Below are 6000 nucleotides of genomic sequence, written 5' to 3'. Positions count from 1 at the left end.
TTTGTGTGCCCTAACATGTACGCCTTGATTTTTTTGAGGTTTAATCATTTGCTTTGCACTAGAGTTTGTTTCATTTAAAAAATAAATTAAAAAAAATGAGAAAATTAAAAATTTTAATGCGCTTATTGAATTAGAGTGACTCTTATGATATGAAGTTGTCCTATTATAAAGTTATTGTTGGAGTCATAGTCACTTGTGTTAATATTTAATATATTACCTATTAGTGTTTTATTTACTCTTAGATATTCTTTATCACCTTTTATGCATATCTATTATAGTTATTGTAATTCAATTTTTATATGAGCATTATGCCATAAAGTGTTCATTAGAGATCTTTCTCATTAGATTGGTATTGACTGTTTGACCTTCTAATTTAGTTTTTCGCTTCTAATATTTTTTATTGTTAAAAGATCAATGAAAGTAACTATCTTAAAATTAGTGTAAAACACGTCTTGAAAGTATCTATTTTAACACCGTGGATCTTTATATCATTCATGAGTTATTTAATCTTTCAATATGGTGCATTACAAGAAAATGATTACCTAACTCGTGTGTGAAATCTGTCATTGCACCAAAGTAGTGATTTGATATAAAGAAAAAAACAAATAGAAAAAATAAGAAAAAAAATGAAAAATGAAAATATTTTTAATTAAAAAGGGAGATTGTGATTTAAGTTTTGTTTGACTTTAGTTTAGTATCTCCTTTTGATGTTAGATGTCTTGGAATTGTCTTATAATTTTGTGCATTACTAGAGAAATTTATCAAGATACTATATTTGGATATTCTTTTGACAATTTTGAGTGATCAAACTGCTTAATCTATAATAAGCTAATATAAATATTTGTTCATCTATTTTCTTTTAAATTTATAATAAATTTGACCTTTTTTTATAGGTCAATTTGAAGTTCTTGAGTACATCAACCAAAAATACTTAAATATAATATGTGAACTGAAATGTTCAATCTTTTGATTTATGAATCATTTTTGACTTTGAATATTTGAAGATTGAATTTGAGTCTTAGAATATGTTTGTGCATTTCTAGAATTTTCTTGTCTAAAAAATGATAGAAATAGACTATGATTTGGAGGGGGGGCATGAGTGTCTGATTGCATTCTTTATTAATTTATGACAAAAATGGAAAGAGTGATATATAATGTGTTAGTCATTTGGGTTTGGTTTTTATTTTTATAGCCTCACATACATTTCACTAAGTATAAATATTGAAGTTGTATATGATATTATAGCAATCAAAATTTGTGTTATGCTCTATTAAGATGTATTCATTATTATGGGTAGACACTTGTATTTTAGAAAATTTTGTTTTGTCACAAATTGCCAAAGTGAAAGATTGTGAGGTTTTATTTGTACTTATATAATTGATAAATTATATTTCAAACATAAATTATATTCATATAATATCTGTCTAAGTTTTATATATAAGCATATACACAAGTTATGAGATATTTGATGAAGAATATTAAAGTGAAAGATCGATTTTTAAGTCAAAGTGTTATTGAAGTGCTTAAACAATGTTATGAAGGTTGAAGTAGCATGAAAATAAATCCAAGGGCACAAGAATGATCACTCTGCATTTAATTATCTAATCTTTCATTCGAACACACTCTAGAGTTGTTCTAACACACCCTACAGTCGTTTGCAATGCGTTCATACATACAGAGAATATCTTTTTACTTGGAAGTCGTTCAAATATGGTCGCAGAACTTTGCAAATTCTAAGGCTTTGTCAAACTTGATTTGGCTTGGATTTGGCCTTGTCTTGAAGAATATTTATCTTATCTTAAAGAGACATTGACCTTATCTCTAAGAAGTATTTGTCTTTATCACTAAGATGTATTTATTTTTTCTTTAAGAGATATTTATTTTACCTCTAAAAGGTACTTATCTTATCTCTAAGAGGTATATAAAAGATCTAACCCTAAAATAAGTTGTTGATTATTATTTTGGCATCATCTTTTGGAGGCCGTCCACAATCATATTGAGATTATCTTTTGAAGGCCATTGGAGATCACTTCTTTACTTTAGATAGATTGTACTAAATCGTTTTCACTTAATATATTTATATCAGATTTAGAAGAACTACATCTCGAGGATCACTAAGACAAAAGTATTAACTTCGAGGATTACTAAGGTTTAAAAACTATTACGAAAAACAGTGTATCGCAGGGTTTAGTGAGCAAGATTGGTGCAAATTGAGTTGTAAGATCGGTAGGTTATCTTTTTGTTAACTGCTGCAAGTTTTAGTAATTAGTTTGGATCCGAATTTGGATCCGTAGGTTTTTACCGGATTTGGAATTTTTTGATGTACAAATCTTGGCGTTCATTTTTGTTTATTCGTTTGTTATTATTCCGCATTTTCACTTAAGCAAAGGGTTAGGAATCGTGCCTAGAGTTTTCATAGATATATTCGTGTATCTATAATTTTTCAAAGCTCATTTCTAGACACATAATATTTCACATTCTCCACTTTCCATTATTTTTTAGATAGTTCACATTCTGATAAGCAAAGTTATTTAAAATAAAAACCATCAACATGATATGTCAAAGTTTTAAATATAGGTGTTGGAAATACATAACATTGTAATCTCATTGAAGAAGATGAAGTAGATGTGTCACATTGATATCCCAATATTTTCTTTTTCTTTCCTTTCTTTTGAGCTTCAAGATGCTCATTAAACTCATCAATCCTTTCAAAGGAAGCGAAACTTTATTCACCTTCATATTTTGGGCCAACCATATGTTTCTCCTTGAAGCTAGCTTTCAACTGGTCTTTTTGAACTTGATATGCATTTTCACCTTCACAAGATAGATTAGCAAATAGTAGTTATCTTACTAAACTCTTAACCTTTCATGCAAGTTTTTCAAGTCTTCCAAATTTTGTAACTCCACTTGCATGACTTTAAATTCCTCACTCAAAGACTCATTTTGATTTTAGATACTCAAATCTTTATGAGAACATCTAGCCTTCTAATTCACAAATGTTGTTCGGCCCATTGGGTCAAAAAAGCTTAACCCAATCCCCAAAAGGCAAATATTTGCCTAGAATATTAAAGCCCAATGGGCTTAATAAGACAATTGTACAAAATTTCAACAGAAAAAAAGATTTTTTTTATATAATTGCACTAAAAACTTTCAAAATATTATAGTTGCTAGTACATTCTTCAAAATGTTATAATTGCCACTAAATCTTGACTCTTTCAAAGTTATAATTATAGTTAGTTTTTAATGGACTATTTTTGATAAATTATTGTTAAAGTTAACAAACACATATATATAACTAAAATATCCTCTTTTCGTGAAGTTGAGTGTAAAATATTTATCGATTTTTTCTTGTATAAAAGAAGATACTTTTTATCGTATTATGATATTGGGTAAAATATTAGATAACTTTAAAATATAACTATTTAAAATGATTTATGCAAGGGAAAAATTAATATTTCTAATCCTAATTTAAGTTTGTTTTAGTTATGCTTAGTTAGATTTAACTAGTAAAATAATATTTTAAAAAAAACACAATAATTTAGGTGGCAGTTATGATATTTTAAAAAATATAATGATAATTATAATATTTAAAAGTTTTCCGTAGTAATTATGTAAAAATTATCCTAAAAAAGTGACAAATAAGATGATAACTTACAATTTTATATTATTGATGATTTTGAAGGGCAGCTTGATAGATTTGAGATGATTCCTTAAAATCAATTAACATACTAGTATTCTATGCTAATATAAAATTTTCTTCTCTTTCCTCAGGGCTAAACAGAACCACCAATTGGACATGCAAAATAACCCTATTTCTTCTTCCTCCAGCTAAAGTAAATTATAATAACTACGTAATACGTTTAAAATTATTACTCTTATAGTTTGCATTTATTTGCAACAACTATTTTTATAGATAGTATTAATCTTTATATTTCATAGTTATTACTCTTATAGTTTGTAATTATTACTCTTGTAGTTTAGAGTTATTATTTTTGAAGTTCATGACTTTTAAATTTATCTATAATATAAAAATATGTGTGAGAGAGAAGGTATTCATTTCTGCTTGCATCTTTTCGAGATAAAAGTGATAGAATAATACATTAAAAATGTCAGACTAATTCATAGAACATAATTCAGAAAACATAATTTGTTTTTATATATTATATAAATATAGATGAGAAAGAGCAAACATTTTTTTTCGAAGCAAAGATAATAGATTAGTACAATACAAAATCACTAGACTACTTCGTAAAACATAATATATAGTCTTTTTTTATAACGTAATTCATATTTAATTTATTTATTACATAAATATATATGAGAAAGAGCAAATATTTATTACTCTCTATGTCTTTGGAGTCAAAAGTGACCGAATAGTACATATAAAAAGATGTCAAACTGATTACATAATTCACATAATTTTGTAATGTGTAATTATTTCGTATTATATAAAAATACATGGAAAGGAAAATAAAATATTTATTTCTGTTTGCATCTTTTCGAGGCAAAAGTGGTAAAATAGTCAAGACTATATTAAAACTGCATAGCAGACCTTTTCTTCTCATCTCAACAATCATGTAGTTAGTTATTCAGGGAAAAATTATAAGAAAAATACAAAAATGGCATACAAAGAAATGTAGAATGTCTGGCCCACAAAATAAAAAATGTATTACGTTTTTGTCACAAATCATCACAAAAGAATAGAGGTTGAATTTTGAGAAGCAAAGAAAGGAAATTTTGGAGATTCTGAATATTCTCAAGTAAATCAAATTCTAGAGATTGATACCAATAAGAAAAATATTCTTATAGATGTACCCAAACCCTAGGGTTTACACACCTGACTAGTATAATATAAACATTGGTAAACTTTAACATGCATCCATGCCTTAGCTGATTTCTATCTTCCTTTCCTCATCCATCATCCACGGCGTACTTGACTTTTTGAGTTGTCTCCTCTCAAGTAAAGCCTACCCCAATTGTGTGATCTAATTTGAGTTGTCTCCCCTCAAATAAAGCCTACCCCAATTGTGTGATCCAGTTTGATGCCCTCTATCTCTCCTTCATGGAATCTTTTTGTCTTGTGCCCCTATTATATCATTTGATCGCACTTGAATGATAAAATAATATAATTTGATCCCGGATACCGACTATGTTTAACGGGTGTAGTTATAGCTAAGAAGTTGGTGGCCGGTTGTATGGAGGATTTGGTGGAGCATGGACGTGGTGAATGCGGCTAGAATTGGTTTGGACGTAGGTGGTGAGTTTGGATGGTGGATATGGAGGGGTGGGTGGCGGTGATTGTGAGAAAGAAATATAGAAGCTGGAGTTACGGTTTTATAGAGGTGGTGGTGGGGTTTTGCAGTTGTGGTGGTGTTGTAGGTCAGAAATGGTGGAGGTACATAGTTATGATGACAGTGGTTGATCTGGAACGAAGGAGGGAGGCATGCATGGCGGTGATATGGCTGTTGGAGGTGTCAGTGAGAAGGGAGAGCCATGGAGGTCGATGGTGGGTCTATCACAGAAAATCCTAATTTTTGCAGTTTAGAAAAAATATTTATCAAATATTTCTCCAATGTCAAAAAATTACAAAACTAGTTGGAACATCTTTATGACTTTCTGATCTATGATTTTTGTATTCAGTGCCTCATCATATTCACACTCTATTTAGGCCAAAGCTAGATGAGTTTTTAATGATGGTGTTGTGGCGGGTGAAGATGATTTTGGGTTAGACGGCAGCAATGGTAGATGGGCTTGTAGATGTTGATGATGGCATGGACGAAGATGGTGGTAGGGGTAGATATGATACTTAGAGAGGAAGTGGAAGGGAAGAAGATGGTCAACCCTAAAGAAGGAGAGAGATTGACGGACAAGGAGGGATTACTGATGACCAAGGAAGGTGGTGTGGTGGCTAGGGTTGAGGTGAGCTAGGGTAAGGGTAGGTTGAAGTACGGAGGAGAGGAGAGATTAGAAAGAAAATTTTTAATTAACTCCGACTTGATT

Source organism: Typha angustifolia, chromosome 2 (assembly GCF_048772165.1).
Source record: "Typha angustifolia cultivar Huaian chromosome 2, ASM4877216v1, whole genome shotgun sequence".
NCBI lineage: Eukaryota > Viridiplantae > Streptophyta > Magnoliopsida > Poales > Typhaceae > Typha > Typha angustifolia.
Note: the sequence above shows the minus strand (reverse complement) of the source record.